The sequence below is a fragment of the Equus asinus genome, chromosome 15, assembly GCF_041296235.1.
Source record: "Equus asinus isolate D_3611 breed Donkey chromosome 15, EquAss-T2T_v2, whole genome shotgun sequence".
Taxonomy (NCBI): domain Eukaryota; kingdom Metazoa; phylum Chordata; class Mammalia; order Perissodactyla; family Equidae; genus Equus; species Equus asinus.
Window position 1 is genome coordinate 13,126,679 of NC_091804.1, and position 22,116 is coordinate 13,148,794.

Here is a 22,116-nt window from a genome sequence, read left to right on the forward strand (position 1 = left end):
TGTACTCAACTGAGTTCAGAATTCTTTCAAACCCCGTTTTTCCAGACCCCAGAACACATTTCAGACTCAAGACTGACTGTCGTCATTTCTTGCTCCGCCCAGACTAATGAGCCAGTCCTTTCCACAGTACCCAAAAAGGGGAATGGAAAGAAGTAAAACAATCCTTCCAAGTTAGCACAATTAGACAGATATGTAGACACGGGTAAAACTGGCAGCAGGTGATTAGTTTAAATTTAAATACCACAACTTTTGGAGGAATTGCACAACTTTATCACAGCCTTACCACTTGTGAACCATGTAGTCATTGCTGGTCTGTGGCAGTGATTAAGCTTCATAGCACCCAAACACCATCAGAGGTTCTATATTTACCTTACGTCTGCCAACAACCCATGTTCTCGCATTTTCTGTGTAAAAGAGCTCCGTGCGGGCAGATTTAATTTGATGCAGAAATACTATATGTCACTTCCAGTAAAAGCAAAAAGGAAAGAAAGAGTCATACACTAACTTATCAAGGATGGCAGCCCATGCTGGTGTTGGAATAGTTGGAGGTATTGCTTTGTTTACCAAGTCGCCAAGTTCAAAGGAAGGTGCATAAGCCTGATCAGAATGGCCTTCACAGACCTGTTTTCCAAATAGAAAACATATGCTTCTGGGAGTGAACTCTTCATTCCCAGCTACGAGTGAATCTGAAAACACTTCGGCCCTGGGGAAAGAGAATATAATATAGAGTCTTCCCTTACATAGCGCTCTGCTGAGGTGGGTCCAGGGCAAATTTCTGACAGCCAAGGTAAAACGCATGCCAAGAGTGACCAAACATTTTCACCTAATGCACAAGCCAAGGGGAGCCTTAGATGCCCCTGTATTCAATGCCCTGTAGATTCTTCTAGGTACAGATACTGACACCTAAAGAGACTACTCCATTAGACCTAAAACCTTGCAGCAAATCCATGGTCAAGTTGGAGTCCCAGCTCTGGTCTCTTGCTTTATAACTCATCACTCAATATTACATCACGTTGGACATCAGGATCAATTTTTAAAACTTCATTTAGAGAAAAAATTAGGGAAAAATAAACCATCATACTTGATATGATGACAAGACTGAAAAAGTATAGAAATAAGTCATTTCTCATTGAATACAGAGGAAATCCTTATATATGAGTCAAATTAATATTTTTTTCTATGATTCATGTAAGACTCCAGGTGCAAGTAAGAGGAATTGTTTCTTATTTTCCAGTAAAGCACTTCATTCTTTTCTACTTAAATATGTGGGAAGTAGTATTCAAAATTAACTGAATTATTTTGTTCTTGCTAAATATAGAAGGTCATCTTATATAGATATGTAATATAAAAAGAAAAATATCAAAAAGTAAAATACTAATTTAATGATAAAAAAAGCTAGTCATGAGCTCTTTTCTGTATGCAGTCAACTTACAGACACATACAAAATGGTATTTTTTTCATGAAACGTGAATTTTTCAATAGAAAACAATGATTTGGAGTTGTTTAAATACTCTTGTTCTGAAAGAAATAAACTTTCCATGACAGTTTTAGAAATCTGAAAAGCAAGTCCATTGTTTGCAACCCATTCTTTTGTAAGGCACGTTCAAGTCTGGAGGAATTTGAATCTCTTTCTAGATCTGTAAGAGATATAGTCTGCTAAGAAACATTCTAAGATTTTTTATTGCATCATTACACACACAAAAAAATGGGAGACAAATTAGATATTTAAAATAAAGCTTTGTTACTAGAAAACACACAGTCTCCGTCCTCATTCTGAGTAATGTCTGCCTCTATTCAGTTCAACAGCCCACAAAGAAGGTAATAGACAAAGATATGCCAATGATGAAAAACATCACCCTGCAACACCGTACCTGGTAAAGAAGCCCAGAAAGCACTTCACCCAAAGATTGACTTCTGAAAGTATGTTGGGAGATGGGACACTATTTTGTTTCATTGCATTTGTTTTTCTTCATTTAAAATTTGCGTAGAAGCCCACTTATTTAGTAAAGATTTCACTTTCAGCAAAATTCTATTTGCTTTGCTTTGGCCATGGAGACATTCTGGGCATTCCCCAGTTTAGATCCTGTAGAGATTAATGTTGACTCAAAAGTCAACTTTCTTTGGCCCTTCGTCTACTGGATTCAGTCTTTGTCTTTGGCAGTTCCTCCCTGGCCCACACTGATGATATCCCTCTGAGTCACTAAGAAGCCTGCACACACATGGCTCAGACACAATAATGATGTTGCTGATGACAACACCACTGTTAATAATCTGACCACACAGTGATATGAAGCATCACCTGGCTCTGTATTTTAACAATTAAAGCTTGTTCCATTCTTCCTAAGCACAGACCATCTAGGATTAGACCACACCTGCTTTTGCTTTCTTTACCTTATCTCTATCTTTGTTGTACATTCTTGGCCAGCATAGAAGGAGAAAATCTTTTGGACATCTCATAGCCTTTGATTGACCTCTTCTGACAAAATGAACATGTCTAGGACAAACACAGCTTATGTTTGGCACCATTTCCCCTTGAGGCATGAAGTTGCATCTGGTTGACGAAAGATAAACAAAAACTAACTTTCACAAGTCTTCTCTTGGAGACGTACTGAATTGCTCTGAAATTTATATTTAATTTTGCCTAATATTTATACTTCTACCACACTTTCCTGAGAAATTTCAGAGGAAGAACTGTGTTCTACAGATGTTATTTCCACACCATTTGTATTCCTGTGTATTTCCAAACTAGAGATGGCATTGCCATTTTCCAAAAGTCCATATAAGTGAATGCATGGAGGTACATGGAAGATGACTATATATATTGTTTGCCAAGGTTTTAATGCACGATTGTTGCATTTAATAACTAAAAATATAGAAAGTTAATTCTAGGTCCATGTTTTAACACAGGCATCAAATGGAAGTTTGGTGGGAGAAACTAGCACTAGTGGACACTACAGACACCCCAAGACTTAAGCCAAGGATCATCTCAGTTAAGCTAAGAAATCAGTTGGGTGATAGAGTCAGGGGCTAACACAGGGCAAGTCACAGGCTCAATCCCTTTGAGAAACAACTGGCTCCGTGTGGACAAACTCTGTTGTATGTGGTCTCAGGTCATGGTCTTCTCCACTGGACAGAGCCAAATATTAATCTAGCAAGCACAATTACAAATAAATAGGTAATGTCTATAATCCATAAGCTAATAAATTTCAGTATACACGTATTATTTAGGAATATATACCTAAAACACAGAAGGAACAGTTAAAAGAGTTGAAAATGGCAAAATGACTAAGGAGTGGGGAACTGGTGTTTTTCTTTATTACCATTAAAAAATTGTTTTTAATCTGTGAATACACATTGCCCTAATAAAAATATAAATTAAAAAATTAAATCATGTATTGAAAATAAACACATGCTTGCAATTGCTAGCTGAAGCAAATAAATGGGACAATGTGAAGCATTTAATATAAACAATTCCTCACAACAATTAGATGAGAGAAACCATTCATTCTTTCATGCATTCATCAAACAATTAAGAAGCAATTACTATGTACCACGTGTGGACTAGAGGCTGTGAGAACTGCAGAGGAGTTTGTCGCAGTCTTCCTTCTCAAGGACCTCACAATCAAGCAAGAAGAGAAGGGTATGTAAAGAGCTAATTACAATATAAAACCTTAAAGTTTTGTAAGGAAGATTTCTTAAAAAGTATAGTGTAGAGGAAACACCCATAAATCAAGACAAACATCACAGAGAGAATAATCATTTGAACTCAGCCTTTAACAATAATAATAATAGTATCTAACATGTTATAATATTTCCTAAATGACAGGGGCTACAGAGTTTAGATTAGTAGAGAAGAGGACAGGCTTTTCAAGTTGGCGGAGAACACAAGAAAAGGTGAGAATGTGTATAAGCTCATAACACTGTGGAAGTGATGGGAAAGGTGAGATGGAAAAGTGAAGAGGAGAACCAATGAGAGAGAACTTAAAATGGCGTACAATGGCAATTATTGTTAATTCTCAATGGTTTTTTGAAAAGGGAAATGACACTTGCCAAGGTTCATTCTGGTGACCCTCTGAAGGGGGCTTTGGAGAGTAAGAACCTGGAGGTACCAGTCAGGAAGCTGCTGCAATAGTAACTGGGAGCCCAAGGACATGAACCAGGACACTGGCAGTGAAAAGGGATGAAAAGGAATACATTAAGTGGCAGTGGAAAAACCAAACTTAGCAACCAATTAAATGCAGGAGATAAAAATAATAAGGGATCCAATATGGGAGGTTTTTGGTTTGGACAGTTGAATTAACAGTGGTATCAATAACTGGGACAGAAAACATAGAAGGAGATATGGGATCATGGATGGATTGTAATTAATTCCATTCAGGACATCTGGGCTTCAGACACTATCAAAACAAGCAATGTGAAGGCTGACATTGACAAGTGGCAAATATTCCTATTTACATAGAACAAAAACTTGAATCATGGACAGATATTTATCAAATTCCTCCTATATGCAAAGTATCAAGAAAAGTCTTATGAGGTGGGTAGTCTTGACTATAGTGGCTTATAGTTTCTGACTCTATGGCCGATAATGGAGGTGAAAAGTCAACAGAAATCCACGGAAATATAACTAAGAACTGTTCAGATAAAATTTTATGGAAGAGGTGGAAAAGAAAGTAGGCCTTGAAAGATGGATAGGGTAGAGCAAAGAGGGGAAGAGGGAGGAGTTCCCAGTGAAAGCATCCAGGGGTTGCTGGGAAAAAAAAGGTTTTGGTGAGACCAGGAACTGCTGGACTAGAGGAAGCATGGGCTGGTAAGTTGGACTTAGCTTTTGAGCATTTCTAACGTCAAGCAAAGTTGCTTGAATTTGATTGAAGCAACCAAATGGAACTTTTGGAAGATTCTCTAAGTAAACACAATATAGCTGGCCTGCCCTTTTGAAATATGCTTCCTTTGCATATTCCTTTCTCCACTCTTTAAACCAACGTCTACTGAGTGTCTATTATGTACAGATGCTATGGACGAGTACAAAATTGGGTCAGAGTTGAACACCCTCCTCTAGGACTTAACGTCTGAACGAGACATAACAAGGAATCATGGAAATAGGGATGAGTTGGGAATCAGAATTAGTCTTTCCATTCAGGCTTTGTCGCTTAATAAGTGCAGGACTTTGGGCAAGGCACCAATTTGTCCTAAATGTTTTTCCTGTTGTTATTTTATTTGTTTTTGTTTTGACATCAGGCGGTCTTCTGAGTAGTTTCCTTTTTCTGTTCTCTTTGCCTTTTCCCTTCTCTCTCTTCTGTTTACTTATCACAAAGTTATAATTTTTATTAATGCTTAAAATTGGATCATATGACAGACTTCTATACAACTTGCTTTCTTCCGTGGAAAAAATGTTGAAAGCTCTCCTAATGTACAACTAATTCATATTGTAAGTCTTTTTCCTAATATTGGATATATTTATTCAATATTCTGTTATGACTTTATCTTTTTTTGGGTTTTTGCCTTTATGACAAAGCTGCAATAAATATCCTTGCCCATATATCTTTATGTCCTAGTGTTTCTTTCTACGGCAAAGACCTTTAGAATTAGGAGTGCTGTGTAAATGTATTTTTAATTTTATTAGGTTTTGCCAACTTGCTTTCCAAAACGCCTACAACAATTTACGTCTATACAAGAGCAGTGATGCTCAAAGGTTCACGTGCATCTTAATCACCTGAAAATTTTGTTAAAACACAATTTCCAAGACCTCACCTCCAGAGATATGACTACCTATATTCAGCAATAAGGTTATTTTTAATTATTGGCAGTATAAGAGATATACAGTAATATCTTGCACTTTAATTTGCATCGTTTTGCCCACTGATAAGTGTGATCATCTTTTCAACCATTTGTGGGCCACTTGGATTCACTCTTTCGTCTGCTGTTTCCAATGTCCTTCATCTATTTTTCTCTATTAAGTTGCTTATTTTTCCTGAAATTATCTCTCACAGAGCATCAGCTCTTTCCTCAGTGTCCTCAGGGGCTCAATCATCCGGAGGGGCGAAATTGACTCTCTCCCTTCCTGCTAACGCAACTATTGAGGAGGTGTGGATTCAAAGCTCCTTTCTATGAAAGGAACGGGCAAGCCTCACTTCAAATCAGAAACTCAGCATTCTTAACTAAATATTACCTACCGCTGAGGTCTCTTTCCTCACGTGTCTTGCCTTATCACCTCACAAAAGGAAAACAGTAAGCTAAGATCTATCTGTAGATCTTCCATCTTCCATTCAAAATTAAGCGATGACATAAAGCATTTCTCTATTTATTAGATTCAGTTAAAATGCTTGGGACAGGAGAAGAACTGTTGTCAGGTTTCCTGAGTCATGTCAAGAGAAATGTTTTCATAGGGGCACACAGTTTGAACAGCTTCTTTCAGACTGACTTCTGCCACTTTGAGAGAAGGAAGATTTTCTTATGTGTATCTCCAGTCATTACAGCATCTAGGACAATCCTTTGAACTTAGCACCTGCTCAATTAATGAACGTATGTTATATTATCTATCTATCTTTGTAACTTTACGTTCATACAGAGAGGTTATGAGTGAGCCCATAGCATGTCAAGTCTGTGCTTTATCAAATAGGGTTTACTATATTTGTATTTTAGAATTGGACAGTCTTTCCCTCATACCATACTGTGTGTGAAAGATAGTCAGCTCTCCAATCAGAAAGAAATTTCTCCAAATCATCATTTTAAACTAATAGCATTCTGGGAAAAAGTCAAAGCAGAGACTTCTGGAAACTGAGTTCCAAACCTCTAGAGTGATTCAGATTGTGTTTTCTCTTCAGGGACAGACAGGGACACAATTGGAGGCTTTCATTGTCTCAGTCAGAATTCCCATCCCCGAGGCTGACCAGCATTGGACTGCGGCTCCATATGACGAGCACATAACTCAAGTTCAGATGCTGCCAGCAGTTTGTGGCACAAATGTCTGGTCACCAAGGACAGAAATCCCCAACCATCTGGGGACTTGTGGTTCAATGGGATATGGACTTGCCAACACTGTCCTACAGTAACTTTTACTTTGAACAATTTGTTGAACACTATGAATATGCTCCTATGTACTTCCATACACTGTAGAAGTAGGAGTGTCCATTTTGTTTGTTTTGGTTGTTATTCGCTTTGCTTTTAGTCTGGAAATGAATTCAAGGCCATGCAGTCCAAGTTTGCAAGATTGAATGCATTGTAGGCAGGTTGTACTAGATGGCAAAAATAACCAAAATACTTTGCAACCCCTCCCTTCAAGAGATGGCGCGTATTTCCCCACTGTTTGGATCTGAGTTGGTCTCTGTTGCTTGCTTTGGATAATAGAATACAACAGAAGTGATATTGTACAAGTTCCAAGCCTAGGGCACAAGAGGCCTCACAGCTTCCGTTCTTGTGCCCATAAAATCCAGAGGCTGCCATGGGAAAAAGTTCAAGTTAGCCTGCTGGAGGATGAATTGACTTAGAAATATGTATTGTCCCAGGTGACAGCCAGCCAACCCCAGAACAGAGCCACCTTGCTAAATGGCAGTTGACCACTGATAAGTAAATGAGCCCAGGCAAAACCAGCAGAACTAACTGCCCAAATAAGCCCATGAAATTTCTGACCCTAGAATGCTGAGCTAAATAATGTTGTGCTTTTAAGCCATTATGTATTGGGGTTGTTTGTTACATGACAAAACTAACTGATACACAGGTACATACACACATACATACATACAAACAGGATAACAAGGATTGGTGAGGACTCTGGTAAACTGTGGTAATGCATGTCTGTCTAAAGGAATTCAAGTATAGATTTTGAAAAACTCTCTGCTTGCCATAGAAAACGCATCTGGAAGTTGCCTGCCAGCCAAGAGTGTTTGCCTTCTGAACTAGCCAATTCCCTCATCCTCACAAATGAGAAAATTGGTCCAGAAAGTGACTTACTCAAATTGCTATGGCTAGTTCATGCCAGCACAAAAATAGAGTCTAGTTCTTCTGGTATCCTATGCAGGACTTTTTCTTTAACGAGAGGCTGGCTTTTTCTATCTGAAACAGGCATAACTTGAAGATAAGAAAGGACAGCACAGAAGTAAGATTGCTCAACTCTTTTGGGGGTCTTCAAATTTTCATATATGGAAGCTGTTTCAGAGAGAAAGAACGGATCCTGTGATGTAATTTGGAGAAAAAAATATTCTTAGAAATGTTTATTGAGCTTAAAATGTTTTGTCCAATGAACACATCATCCTCACTCATCAACTATATTTTTGTATGTTCTGAAAACCAGGGAGAATAACAAAGTTCTCAAATTAAAATGGAGGAAAAATGGTCCTTTTACATAATTCCATGAAAAACCAACTCCTGTCAGGTTACATAAGAGGATAATAAAACCCATATTGCATGTCCTCTGGACACATAAGGCCACTTTTTTGTAGATGTGCAAATTATTGCCTTTAACATGAGTTTCATCACTGATGATATAAATCATACTGTGAAGGATAAATAGATGCTTCAACAGATATCTGAACATTCAGCTACAAAAAAGCGAGTTGGAGAGTTCATTTTCATTCAGTTCCCCCTCTGTGAAGTCACTGTAAACCAAATGATTTCTCACACAGTGTGTTTATTTGGTATTTCTGCATGGAGGTTTACTCTTGCCCCATGATAAAAGCCTTCGCTGCACAAAGCCACCAAATAAGGGTTAGGAAATGGAAGGGTTGAATTTTAAACCGTCCCTTTTCCCATGTGGGCTTTGCCCATCCTGACGAGGTGATGTTGTTATTCTCAATGCAGCCCAAGAGTCAAAAACTTTAAATTATTGAAAACAAATCAATGTGGTGTTGGCATCCTTCTCGGTGTCTAACATCTGTGCATTGTGAGGACGTTTTAAAATGCCTTTGGGAGTGTAGATGTAAGCAAGTACACCTAAGTTTACGATGGAGACATGGGAAGCACTGAAGGAAAACGGGGTGGGAGGCACGGAGCAGAGAACAAGAGCACAGCCCAATTCCCATTACTTAATAGAACACATTGTGAGGCCAGAGCCTTGTGGGAGCCAATCACCAGCTGACAAAATTAGATTCTGAATCACGCTTTGTAATTCTTTCTAATGCCAGCCAGGGATGAGAGCCTTCCCTGGGAACTGGTTCCTCCCAGGACCCACCCCCCCACCCAACATTCCTTATCAGCCTCTCACCAGCTGCCAGCTCTTAAGGTTGCTGGATAGAGAATTTAATTCTCAAGGTCATGCATTAATATTCAAATTCCTTCTTATCCATAGCCTGTGACTTAAGTATGAACTTTTTTTTTCCATCTCCACCCTCTTTCCTGCATGAATTTCCTTCCATAGATTTGACCCAGAAACCTTTGAATTGAATGGACATAGAAAGGAGAGCCCTTTACAAAACTTGTACTGAGTCACTTTTTCTGCAGCATAGGCATATCCCCAGAGCAATGCTTCTTAGCTCCCAATTACAAAAACTAATCTGATTAAATATCCTTTAAAATACATCTCCACCCCGAATCTTCTTTTCCCCTCCAGCAAGTGTTCAGCTGATGTCTGAAGTTGTTGGCAAGTAAATTGGAATTAGTTACAGTGGAAAATAGAGTTATCAGAATGTGGCCAGATAGCTCATATTGCTTAGGATGGCCCTGATTTTCACATGGATGCGTCAGAGCATATGAAGTTTGGGGGATTTACCAGGCAAAACTTCTTAAATGATCGCAATAAAAAATATACCTTTGAGTTTATCAGGAACCATACAACTAGAACATATGCATGTGAAAGCCATGAAGGCATGTGCTATTTCGAGTCAGAAAGGATTTTGGCCTCAACTATCAGACTAACTAAAAGAAAATGTAATGGGATTTTAGGTTGGTTTTAATTAATGCGGGGTTCATTATCCGTGTAAAGTATCTTAATGTTCCACTTTGCATTTATGGGATATGTCACAGCCTAATGAAGGGAAGTCCCCTTCACCGAAATGAACAAACATTAATCAGTGGCAAACTGTGCACAAGGCACTTTAATGGGTACAAGGAGAATGGCTGCTCTCAAGGATTTTTTATCATAAGGAGTCAGGTAGATTTCTTCCAAATTCTCACCTAGAACATCCACTAATTTTGTAACTTCGATCAAGTTATTTAAACCTTCTAAACTTCAGTTTCCTCATCTGTAAAACAATAACTACAAATGGTATTCTTAGGTTTAGGGGGCCGGCCTGGTGGCGCTGTGGTTAAGTTCACAGGTTCCGCTTCGGCAGCCCAGGGTTCACCAGATCGGATCCTGGGTGCAGACATGGCCCCGCTTGGCAAGCCATGCTGTGGCAGGCATCCCACATATATAAAAGTAGAGGAAGATGGGCACGGATGTTAGCCCAGGGCCAGTCTTCCTCAGCAAAAAGAGAAGGATTGGCAGCAGATGTTAGCTCAGGGCTAGTCTTCCTCAAAAAAAAAAAAAAGGTGTTCTTAGATTTAAGGAAACCAATACAGAGGCTGGCTGGTGGCATAGTGGTTAAGTTTGTGCACTCTGCGTTTGGTGGGCCTGGGGTTCACAGGTTCAGATCCAAGGCAGGGAGACCTAGCACTGCTTGTCAAGCCATGCTGTGGTGGCATCCCACATAAAGTAGAGGAAGATTGGCACAGATGTTAGCTCAGCAACAGTCTTCCTCAGGCAAAAAGAAGAAGATCTGCAACAGATGTTAGCTCAGGGCCAATCTTCCTCACAAAAAAAAAGAAAAGAAAAGAAACCAATATATGTACACCAGCTTTAAGATACTGCCAACAACACAGTAAGCAATAATAAATGTTATATTATTAGCTATTCTGATGGGGAAGAAAAACATCTTTCAGAAAACTAACAATTTTAGATCAGATGCTGGAACCCAGAGCCAGCTTTTAGAAATATTATAAAACCAGTGGGATTAATCTTCAGTTTATCTTCAAGCATCCTTTAGATATACCCTTTTCATTGTTTGAGAGACATAACCCAGGTAACCATGCCCTCAGGGTCATGGGGAATGGATCAAGACATGGCCTACTGCCGAGACAAGCTCATTCTTAACCTACCTTTGATCGAAACTGACCTGAAATGTGTGCCATAGACTCAAGGTTCCACTTTCTTTTGAGTTAATATGATAAAATAAACCAAGCAAAAATGATGAGGGGGACCACTGAGTTTTGTATTATCCCTCATGAATAATAGATGACATCTTAAGTATCCTCCAAAGGGTTATGCCTTAATCCTAAGTACAGAATAATGGCAGAAAATTCAGGCACCTGTATTGTCTTTAAGGAAGAGAATTTTTAAGTAAGGGAAGAACTGAGTGTCCTTGAAACCACACTGAAGGACAGAAATCCATTCGTCCATTCCACTTACATAATGTAAGGCTGACATCTCATTTCTAAAAATAGAAGTCAACATACAAACCTAATGATCTAAAATCAGAATGGGTAGAATTATCTCACTTTTCCTAAGCATAATCCTTCCCTAACTTGATGGGGAATGATAACTAAAGATCACCCTATAGCAGACACAGAATCAAAGTAGCATTTGAGAAAATTAATTAATTTTCCTTTATTATCATTAGATGATAAAATGTGTCTAGACATGTTCTTCTGGTTTCTTAATGGTATTAGCATATGAAAATGTTAATTGAATTTAAGTGGCTTGAAATGCCTGATATTATATTAAAGTTAACCTTGAAAAGAGTGACTATATTCCACATTGAAGCTTATGGTTTAGTAATTACCTTTGGGAATAGTATTAGAAACAAAGTGAATTGGCTTCTTGTCACTCAAGTTTAACCATAAGATGACATCTGATCTTTAGACTTCTTCAAACTTGCTGGCTAAAGCGTAATCTTCGTTAAATCCAATGATTGGTCCGCTCGCATGCCTGCACCTACACAACTGAACGTGGCTGGAGAAAAGCACACACCTGTGTTGCCTGTTCTTACTTTAGTGATGAGTAACCTTATGAGGTGCCTCAAGGCTGTCCAGCAAACACACTGTATTTCCCTAGTCCATTCATTCTCCCACTCTTTGGAAGGCTGTTTGATCCATTTTCCTCTCTCCTCAAACATCCATCACTTCCTCCTCCATCTTCTGTTAGCTGAAAACCTTGTTCCTACTTCACAGAGAATACAGAAGCAATCAGATTAGACCCCACAAGCTCTTACCACCATGTCTTCTCTCCTACCTTCCAATGAGCCATATAGTCTCTCTTCTCTCCCGAGGCTACACTAAACTGCCATGAACCTATTTAAAGCCAACTCTTCCATTCTCACCTACCAGAGGATATAGCTCCAGCAGTTCACCCCTATTTTGCAATCATCAATTGTTCCTCTTCTATGGATCATTCTTATCACCATATAATCAAACTCTTAATATCTCCCATCATTACAAAACAAAACTTTCTATTAATCTCATTTAGCCCTCCAGAAAACACCTCATTTGCTTTCTTCCCTTTACACTAAACGTTCTAGAAAGAGGTATCTATATGCCCACTGTACAATTTTTCTTATTCCATTCTCTCCTGAACCCACTCTACTCAAGCTTTTGTCCCAACTAGTCTACTAAATGTGGAGGTTGTTAATGACCTAAAGTTTCCTAAATACGACAGTTAATTCTCAGCTAATTCAGTCAGCAGATTTGATTACTCTCTTTTTTGAAACACCTACACTTAACTTCCAGGACATCAAGTTCGCTTGGTTTTCTCCTACCCCACTGTCCCTCCTGTCAGGTTTTCTGGCTCCTCTTAGTCTTCCTAAGCTCTAATCATTGCAGTTCTTGGGCTAAGTCCTTAGGACTTTTCTTTATTATATTCACTTTCTTGGTGATCTCATCAAGATTCATAGCTTTAAGTATTTCTAAGCCTGGATCTCTCCCCAGAACTCTAGGCTCATGCATCCAACATTCTACCAAACTTCTCCAAAGGTATCAGACTTGAACATATCCAAAAATTAAGTGTCTGTATTTTATCCCAACCAAACTTTCCCCTCTCACATTCTTGTCCATCTCAGTAAATGTCAATTCCACATTTCCAGTTATTCAGATTAAAAAAATATTTAACTGCAGTCATCCTTGATCTCTCTGTTTCTCTCGTACCTCATATTTAATCTGTCAGCAAATTCTATCTCCTCTACCTTCAAATTAAGAGAATCCAAACAGCTCTCATCACTTCTATCACTGCCACATACCCAGATTTCTTCCATTTGCTCCTCTCCGCCCTTCCTCACTCTGCTCCCTAAATTGGCTCCCTTGCCTCCTATCTTCCAGTAAGTTTCAACCATGGGAAGCCTTGACAAGAGCTGGAGAGAATGAAGAGAGTGAGTTGAGGGGAGTTATATTCCAAGCTCCCATAATGCAATCCCCTCAGGCTGGCATGTCTCTATCGAAGGTTCCTATTCCTCTCAAGGCAGCCTACCTGATGCAACTTTCTCCTTCTGGGTTCTAGTAACTGTCACTCCAATCTCTTCCGGCTGAGGGGTGATAAAAATTCCTCTGGTAGAAACAACAGGTCATCACACTATCCCTTATAGTTCCCCTATACTCCACCTATACTTTTGTCCATAGTCGCTTTGAAAATAAACCTTCCCTAAATTATCCTAATTTGAATATGGCACTTGGTCCTGATTAAGAACCTGAGTGATAGCAATTGCTACCAAAAGTAATTCAAGAAACTGATCTCCAAAGTGAGACTCTGCATTTGGGTTGCACATATGTCAAAGGAGGAAATGGGACTGGAGAGACCAGAGCTAGCGGTGGCGTGGTTACTGCACTTAAAGGCATCGGGACATCGAGTGACTGTAGTACTTTGTCATTGTGCCAACATTAGTGATTACAAAGATTGTGAAGAAACTTTTCTTCTTATTATGGCCCTAGAGAATAAACATGAGGAAGATAAAAATTATAAACTATATGCGTAAAATTAAGGAAACTTGGGAAATCAAAAGACCTTTATGACATACTTGAAAGAATATTTTCTCTCCTGTGAGTCACAGAGTAGATATGGTTGAGGGTTATAAGAGCTGCACAATTGCAGTGCCTTTTAAGTGTTCAACTCAACCAGGTCTCTTACACTATAAGGGCAATAGAGGAGAAGGATTGGAACCCTGAGGTACAATATGGGGATATCTGGGTAAATATGGATGAGGCTAAGAATCTTGAAATTACAAATTCTACTGAATTTCCTTACCAATAAAGATAAAAGAGTAAACCAAAATATTCACCATATTCCTGAGCAAATTAGAGTACTTCTATCCACCGTGCTTCTACAAGCACAATCATTTGTGGACTTACAGAATGTCTTATCCATTGACATGGTATCCTGTACAACATTGCTTCCAACCAGCAGATTCATTTTACAGCAAAGTTTACACTCATGGAATCACCACATGACCAACTCCAGAAGGAGTTGGCTTGATAGAAGAGTATATGACTTAAATATATGGCCATATATATTGGGTTTTTTTTTTTTAACTTATCCTAATTGTATACATCCAGGAAACAAGTGGTGGAATGGCCTACTATTACACCAATAACCCACTTGTGAGAATTTTTTATTCTCATCCCCACAACCTAAGGTTCACTATGTTTGGAGGTCTTGGTGTCCAATAGAGGAACACTTCCACCAGGAAAAAAGATCATGGATTCAATGACTTGGAAACCAAGACTTTATCCTGGTCTTTTTGGTTCCTTGTACCATTGAGCCAATAGTCAGAGAAGGGAGCCCCTGTACTAGCCAAGGTGATTGATCCTGATCACCTAGGGGAAAATGAGTTACTGCTTCCTAAAGCGGGCAAGAGGATTGTTTTAGGAACCTATGCATTTCGTGGGGTACCTACGAGTACTTCTTTGACCAAAAGTCCTTGACTAATGGAAAACTTTGGCAACCCAAAAAAGATAACACCATTGAGGGCTCAGATCTTGCATGAATGAAGTTTGGTGTCATCTCACCAAGTAAAGAACATTGACTATGTGGTGCTGGCCAAGGGAAAGGGAAAAATGCAATGATCTGTAGAAGGCAATCATGATTACCAATTTTGGCTCACGATCAAATACAGAAGCAAAGGCTGTAGTTGTTATGTTTTATGCCTTTAATTTTTTCTCTCTTCCATTTCCCTACCACTTTATATGAATAATACGAGTAGTGCTTATTATTATAGACGGTAAGCAGGAGGACTACTGCACACACAACATCCACAGGGATGTGGCACCTGATGAGATTTCATACATTCCCTAGGTTGAAGACACAAACTTTTCATCCAGAAGAAAGAAAAGAGAAAAAGCTGAAGGAAAGAAGAGTAGATTGTGGTAGACAACTTCTATTTGACTCTCCACATCTGCCTGCTTTCTGCCCTCGGAAGCTGGCCTTGTAAGGACATCAATGGTCCCCTTGCCCTCTGGCCCTTGATTAAGTTTAGCCAATGGAGAGTTTTGACAGGAAATTGGATGGATGGAGGAGAGTGAAGTCATGATGTCTACTGCTCTGGCTTACTCTGTGAGGTCAGCTCAAGAGGACCTTCTCTATAAAATTTTCTCCTTCTGTCAGCTTCTGGAACTCTTTTCTTCCCTTACCCTTTTTGGCCTAGGCATAGTAAGAGTTACTTACCCTGGGTTACTATACCATCCCTTTTGGTTCCCATGTATACCACCACACTTCATAATTAATCCCTTTGTAAAACAAACAAAATTCTCTCTTTGAATTGTGAAAATTTATGCATGCTACCTATTTCCTGTTGGGGTCCTGACCAATACCTCTCACTAGTCTAATCTACCATCATCTCTACCAGAACTATTGTAATAACCCTGTAACTGGTCTTCATTTGCCCTTGTTTGCCTCTAATCCATTCTCAATAGAGCAGCCAGAGTGATCTTTTTAAAACACAAATGAGATTAAGACGCTTGGCTATTAAAAATCTTCCAATGGCTTCCTGATTCCCACAGATTAAAAGTCAGACTTTTTGTTGACCTATGAGGCCCTACATGATCTGCTCCCTCCTTACCTCATATTCTCACCTTCGTTCACTCTGCCCAGCCAGTAGGAGCTCCACCAACAGTCCCTGCCATGTACCAGTTGCCTCTGCGTGGAATGTTTATCCTCCAGATGTCTACATGGCCCCTCCCTCACTCCCTTCATGCCTTCACTCAAATAGCATCTTTTCAGAGTGACCTTCTTTGACCGCAGTATCCAAAAATTGCAACCCTCTTCCAACGTGACTTCTTCTCCTCCCTACTTTATCTTTCTCCTGACCTACTCTTAATCTTTTTTATTTACTTTATTATTTTTTTCCCTCTTCCTCTCCTTCTAGGGTGCATACACTGGGAATGCAATGATTTCTGTTCAGAACTGTTACTCAACATCTAGAAGTGTGCCTGTCACATATTAGGTACTCAATCAATATTCATCGAACTCATTTATTCATTCATTCCCAATTCACTTAGAATAAAAGGCACTTTGTTTTTTGGCTTGAATATTGATTAAGTTCCTAATCAATCTGAATTAAATTGTCAAGTATCCCAATTTGTGAGCCATGGAAAAACATAAACTCATCTATTTCTTTCAAAAAGAAAATAGCATTACCCCATTTGATTCACCTACGTTAGGGACCAGACTTTTCACCAAATCACCTGACTATTTTCCAAAGGTCAATTCTTCCTTCCAGAAGATGATTTGCAGTACAGTTCAGGCTGATAAAATGATCGTGCCCGAGGCAAAATTTAATTTTGTAAAAGGAAGTCAAGATTATTCTAAGCTATGACAGCATTTTTGAAATTCATGTAAAGTCCCTAAACTGACAAGTTGGAATGATACAAATTTAGAAGGGAAATGGAAAAATCACAGTGTTATAAATATCCAAATCCTGCAACTTAATTTGAAGTAGAATCCTTAATTTATGCTTGAACTGAATTTGGAGACTTTGAGGAAGGGAGCAGGTCTTCTACAACCATGAAGGCTTCTCCTGTCCTATAAAAGAAAGTGCAAGAAACGCTTACCGGAAGAAATGATTGTCAGAAGATGTGTAGCTTTCAAATACCCCAAACTGGATGTTTTAATTTAAAAATGCCAACTTATAGTCTACTTAGTTTATTTCTGTTACCAAAAGGCCTATCATTACTGAAAGATAACTCTATAACACCTGTGTTTACCAATGGCAACAAAGGATTCTGGCATCAGGGTTGTTTAAATATTTCAAGTTGGGATTTAACTAATTGCAGAAGGGTGGATATGCTTCTGCAGGGAGAACTAGGTAGCTGGTAATTGGCCCTGACTTCATGCAAATGTCACAACTTCTATAAAGTGAAAGCAGTAACTCAACCCATGACTTTCTCCCTCTTTGATCGAGTTCACATCATTGGAAACTTTTTATTAAAAAAGAATGACTTTTATGCATACTCACAAAAAAAAGCCGTAAAGCGAAATGTATCAGTCCACCAAACACTTCCTGGAAGTGTAATATATCAGGAATAGTACTTTAAATACTGAACTCATGACATTGGCTCTATTATGTGGGTCATATCCTTTTGCTGTTTGGTGTTTTCCTAGCATTATAAGAATAGACTTATGTGTATTTTCAATGGCCCTTTTCAACTAAATAGTTTTATTTGCAAGGTAACCTTCAAATAGGGAAATGACCATACTTCATATCGAACTATTCACATGTCACAGACACTCAGCAAGCCTGAGAGAGTTGACAGTTCTCTTGGGAAGAGATTTCAATATAACAAGTGAAAAATATACTTTCATTTGCCAAGAGAAAATCACAGTACCCATCAGGAATTCTATCAGTATAATATGGGAAGTGTAAATGTCTAAGATATGATATATAATTTGGTTATAAATCAGTAGATTGCCAGTTTAGAAAGGTATTCATAATCCATGAAGTATTTCTTAATATGGATAAAATTTTGATTGTGGTTCAGAAATGATAAGATGATTTTACGTAGAGTGGGCTGTATAAGTCCCTGATGCATTAATTTAATGCTTTTCAACACAACACCACCGTAATAATGGCATAAATTTCTAATATACTTACAAAGAGGATAGAGAGATATAACAGTGCTCCGTTGATGTAGGTACAACAGATTTTCAATTTGATTTAGTATTGTGATTATCTTAGACCTTATAGCTGATTATACTGTTTGCCAAATGGAACACTATGCAGTGATAGGCCAGGTACTAGAACATTCTTCCAAGTCCCATTGAAGCACTCTACCATTTGAACCACATATTCCTAGTCATTATTAGAGACATTCTATTAAGAAAGCTTATGGGCAAGCACTTTGGAAACTTATAGTACTTTAGAAACCTAAGATATCTCTCTGCTTTTTTATCCTCTTCCTCAATAATAATGTGAACTTACAGTTTTGGGATTTCCCCTTTTGGCTACTTTCTGCTACCTGACCTGACCCTTTTATGTCTGTCTTCTGGTGGTGGCTTAGGGTTTGGGATGGGAGGCCCAGGAGGTGTGGGTTGGAAGGGGTGGCTTCCCAGAAGATCCTATTGTGGAATTCCTCCAAAATAAGGTGGAGAAAAGGAAGAAATGCTTTCTTTGAAAACTAAAGATAAGAAAAGAAACTTAATGTTGTGACTGGGCAGAGCTCTGTTTTGAAATATCTACTGTCGATACCTTACACAAAGATGAAACAATGCTTAGGCGTTCTCAGGAAGCTGGATAAAGGGGTTTTCCCAACTCCTCCCCCACGTCCCTGCCTCATGTTTAGATGTTAACAATACTTTGGTTCCCAAGAGCCACACTACAGGCCTTCATATTTATGCTTTATTTACTGTCAATCTTTGATTCAAAGGTCTTTTTAACTCCCTCATAAAAAAATTCTCAAAGGATTTCACAGCCATTAAATAGTTCTTTAAAACAGCACTTTATTAGTTTTATGTAAAGAAATCAGAAAACAGATGAACTAATTTTTCCTTGAAAATATATTTCGTTTAAAAGTACTCAAGGAAAAAATAATATATTTGGCCAAATGTGTTTAAGTTCTTAACACTTACACCTGAGAAATATTTGAAGGTGTTAGCCAACCTGAAAATCCAATGACTTCCCATAGCAGGTAGTTTTCCCCCATGGAACATAATTTTTGAAGGAAACTAAAGAGAAAGCTGATCTTTAGCAAAGAATAAAAAATATAACTTTAAATAAAATACAGCATGCACACATTGTACAGTGAATATTGGCACCCATCCATGGTGAACACAGGTGTAACAAACATCCATTAAGAGATAAGCACTGTGCCGCTCATTGGACTATCAACTTAGATAGAACTCAAATCCCAATTTTAATTTCACAGATTTTTAAAAAACAGAACCATGTTCAAATTGTGCCCATTTTCCAAGACCTAATTGTGAGAAGCAATTGCAAGCCAGTTGCTCCAAAATGTTGCTCTGTTCATGAGTGTTAATTACTTCAAGTTGGAAAAACTATCGGAATTACTCAGGAAAGCTACTGCCAAGGGAAGGTAAAGAATTGATGCCCTCTCTGGACACCTCAGTCCAAGAACCGCCTTTCTTTGCAGTTGAGGCGGCGTCCCACGTGCCACAACTAGAAGGACCTGCAACTAAGATATACAACTATGTATGGGGGAGGTTTGCGGAGATAAAGCAGAAAAAAAAAAAAAGATTGGCAACAGTTCTTAGCTCAAGTGGCCAACCTTAAAAAAAAAAAAAAAAAGACTCCAGATGTATTTTTAAAAATGTAAAATGGAAGAAAGAAAAAAAGCCAAAGTAATAAAAACCATGGGAGTACATATGAATAGGTTTTCAATGGAAAATAACCCCCCAAATTCAAAAGATTTGCTGTTTAAAAAGTTAAAAATTTGGTGAATTTAAAAAAAATACCATTAGGAAAATTAAAAGCTCTCAATAAATGAAATATATGATGGGTTATTCTGTTTCCCTAACCCCAGCTCCTTCTCAAAACTGTCATTTTTTCCTTTTCCTTCTTTTTTTTCTGACAGACTTCTCAAAAGTGCTGTTTACTGTTTTTTGCCCTCCCTTCTTTGAATCCACAATCCTTCTTTCCTAGCCACACTCCAGCAGTGAATCTCAAACTTTAGCTTGCATCAGAATCCCCTGGAGGGCTTCTAAAATGCAGGTTGAGGGGTCTCATCCTGAGTTTCTGATTGAGTAAATTTGAGTCAGGCTCCAGATTCTGCATTTCTAATACATTTCTAGACGATATTGATGCTACTGATCTGTGGACTACACTTTGAAAATCACTGTCCTGCAGGATATTCTCTTACTATAGTAGTAGAGTTTTAGTAACTGACAAATCCAGTGGTTCAATTTCAATCCTTCGTTTTACTTTCTCAGCATCATTTGTCATACTTTTCCACTCGCACCTTTTTGAAAGTCTATCGTCCCTGGGTTTCCGTGACACTGAATTTGAATTCTGTTGTTTGCAACTCAGAACTCTCAATTATGTACCTAGTATATAATGTCTTCTGTAATCCAAGCCCTAGTTATCATACAGCCTTCGATTTCATTGCTTTCCCTCTCCCATCCTTATGCTGCACCCACACTGGCTTCCCTTCAAACCTTGACAATGACCTGGCATTATACTTCTGTCCCTTTACATAGAGTGTTTTCTCTCCCTTCTCTGCCTGACAAATTTCCTATTTACCCTTTAAGACTCAGCTCAAATGACATCCCCTTTGAGAAGTCTTCTGCCAGATGGAGTTAGGTTTCTTGGACTTTTCCCCGCATCTTATAGATAACTTATTATAGCTCCCAAGGTATAACATTTGTAAGTCTAATTATTTGTTTGTATATCAATCTCATTAAAGAATGAACTCATCACAGAACTGTTTCATATCTAAGAGCCAGTGCTGATTCAAGGAGACTGCAGTGTTTAATGAATGAATCAACAGGCCCAACGCACCAAGCAGTGGTGGTAAGCACTGCTTAGATCCCACCGTTTAGGGCAGCAGTTTTCAGACCCATCCTGTTTCCACACTTCAGAACAGATTTCTACCAGCCGATAATAGGATCTGATCAGGCCTTAAATGATTAACTTACTGTGCGATGTACCTAGCACGGTAATTCCCCTCAAGAAGGTATTTAATGAATTCATAGGAGGCAAGAACGACAAAACAGATCACCTTTTCCTCTTAACTTGTTAGAGTATATATGCTATTTATTTCACATCGATGTTGACTTCAACAGACCAAAATGAGAAATTAGGAGAGTAAAATTAAGAGAGATTTATAATTCAGATACGTGGCACATTTTGAAAAAATTTATTAATCTGAGGAAATGTTCTATAAGAGCAATTCAAGTTAATTTTACAAAAGGCTTAAACAGTTTTTTCAAACATCACAACCTTAGGATCATTTAAACACACTTCATGCTTCTGCAGAATTGTATATATAAATAAATAAATAAAAATGTAAAATTTTCACATCATTGTTCTGTCTAAATTAAAAAACATAGTTATATAAGTATTCGAGCAAAATACATGATACTGAGAAATTAGTGATAACTGTCACACTGAAAGGAAATCACAGTTTCCAGAAAAAGAATAAGACAGAATTTTGTTATCCTGCACACATAAAATGAATGATTGTTTGTCTATTGAAATGTGGACAAAAAGTATTTTCAAATTTCTGTTAGAAAGACATCATTAGAAATTTTCACTATTTAAAAAACATTTTTATGTTTACTGTGTGTTTTTTACTTTATTTTATTTTTTCCAATGTGCACTTTATTTGTTTTTTTAATTGCAGTAACATTGGATTATAACATTATATAGCTTTCAGATGTACATCATAATATATTTCTAATTCTGTGTAGATTACATCATGTTCACCACCCAAAAACTAATTATAGTCCATCCCCTCACATGTGAGCCTAATCACCCCTTTTGCCCTCCCCTCTTCCCCTATGGTAACCACCAATCCAATCTCCAATGCTATGTGTTTGTTTGTCGTTGTTTTTGTCTTCTACTTATGAGTGAGATCATACGGTATTTGACTTTCTCCCTCTGACTTATTTCACTCAGCATAATACCCTCAAGGTCCATCCATGTTGTCACAAATGGCCGTTTTCATCATTTCTTATGGCTGAGTAGTATTCCATTGTGTATAAGTACCACATCTTCT

The 22,116-nt window shown here is 38.2% G+C and overlaps 1 long non-coding RNA gene across 2 annotated transcripts in view; it reads left to right on the forward strand.

Moving 5' to 3' along the window:
• The window catches only part of LOC139040302 (uncharacterized), a 57,398-nt gene that overhangs the window by 7,208 nt on the left and 28,074 nt on the right, over positions 1–22,116 (forward strand). Inside the window, exon 2 of one of the 2 annotated variants that reach the window (XR_011494557.1) lies at positions 1,799–1,920. The exons of the other annotated variant lie outside the window; for it this stretch is intronic. This is a non-coding gene — a long non-coding RNA (uncharacterized lncRNA). The remainder of the gene's footprint in view (positions 1–1,798; positions 1,921–22,116) is intronic. 2 annotated transcript variants of the gene reach the window in all.